We start from the raw sequence: 1,386 nt of genomic DNA on the forward strand, positions 1-1,386 counted from the left end.
GAGACATAAAATTTAATATCTTTCTTCTTGTAGATCTATTTTTTTTCTTTCCTGAAACGGAACCAAAAAATTAGTTTTTTTCATGCTTATTAGTTTTTATTATTTTCATATATTTTTTTAAGCAAAAACTTTCTATTAAATTTGTTTTCTTTTATGTTAACTCTCTTTTCTTACTTCTCCCCATAACTATTATTATGTTCTAAAATCAGGTAGAAAACATATATTTTCTTATATTTTTATTTTTTTTCAAATCTAACAAATATAATAAAAAATTATCTATTTATTTTAGTTTAATGATTTTTACTTTAAATTTTCTTTAGATCTGAAATATTGATTAAAAGAATTATTTTTCAAAATAGCGCACTAAATATTTAATTTTTTTAGGAACAAATATATATAATAATATTTTTTGAATAAAAAACAACTTACACCTAATTAGACCTCATTTCGAAACAATATTAGTTTTAGTTTATTAATTATTTTCCGATTCTATTTTTTTTTAAAGATTGGAAGTATATAGAAGATGAAAATTTTCTTCTTCTGTACATGTTGGTTTAGAGAGACGAAGCTAATTTTTGTTGGCAACTTAAAATAAGATTTGTAATGAATTTATATCATAATATTGTCTTTTAGTGCAAGACAGAAAAAAATTCCAGTAGAATGATCTTATATTATTTATAAGAAATAGATTAATAAAAATAAAAATTGAAAAAGAATAAGTAAAAAAATTGTTTGCCATCTACCAACCCATTTATTTCCATCTGAAATAATATGAGAGAAGAGGGAAAATGAGAGAAATAAATATAAGAGGTATAACAAAAGATAATTTTAGTATTAATACAGTGAAATTTGAAATAAGTGAAAGATTACATAACCATTCAATCAGTTGTCTAAGTTGTATTTATTAAATTCGACCAACCATCATCAAGTGGCTGTAGTTTAGTGGTAAGAATTCCACGTTGTGGCCGTGGAGACCTGGGCTCGAATCCCAGCAGCCACAATAATTTTATTTATTTTGTACACAGATCATGGTAACACAAATATCTCTAGTCATAGAGTTTGTGCATATATAATAGACATGAAACTTTTATTCCACTGATTAATACATATGAACATTGAAGAATGGCACCAGAAATACAATGCGATCATGGTTTTGTAGTAGTTGTTTTTGTTTTGGCAGTCACTGGTGGAATAGTGATAATGGGTGGAGGCAACCTGTACTCCGGCCATTCAGTCACCGGCTGTAAAGGAGGAAGCCTCAAGCCTGGAATTCTGCCTATATTGGGAAATGTTGGTGCCAAAAGTTTTCTGCTGCTGCTACCACTTTCGACTTTGGCTATGCTTGAAAGTGACAAAAGGGTTAAAATAGCTAAGGAAAAGAAACTG

The 1,386-nt window shown here is 27.6% G+C and overlaps 1 non-coding gene across 1 annotated transcript; it reads left to right on the forward strand.

Annotated features, from left to right (window-relative positions):
- Nucleotides 1-928: 928 nt before the first annotated feature.
- Nucleotides 929-1,000, forward strand: TRNAH-GUG (transfer RNA histidin (anticodon GUG)). Its single transcript has one exon. It is a non-coding gene; the product is annotated as a tRNA-His (tRNA).
- The last annotated feature ends 386 nt before the right edge of the window (nt 1,001-1,386 follow it).

The sequence above is a fragment of the Lathyrus oleraceus genome, chromosome 7 (assembly GCF_024323335.1).
Source record: "Lathyrus oleraceus cultivar Zhongwan6 chromosome 7, CAAS_Psat_ZW6_1.0, whole genome shotgun sequence".
NCBI lineage: Eukaryota > Viridiplantae > Streptophyta > Magnoliopsida > Fabales > Fabaceae > Lathyrus > Lathyrus oleraceus.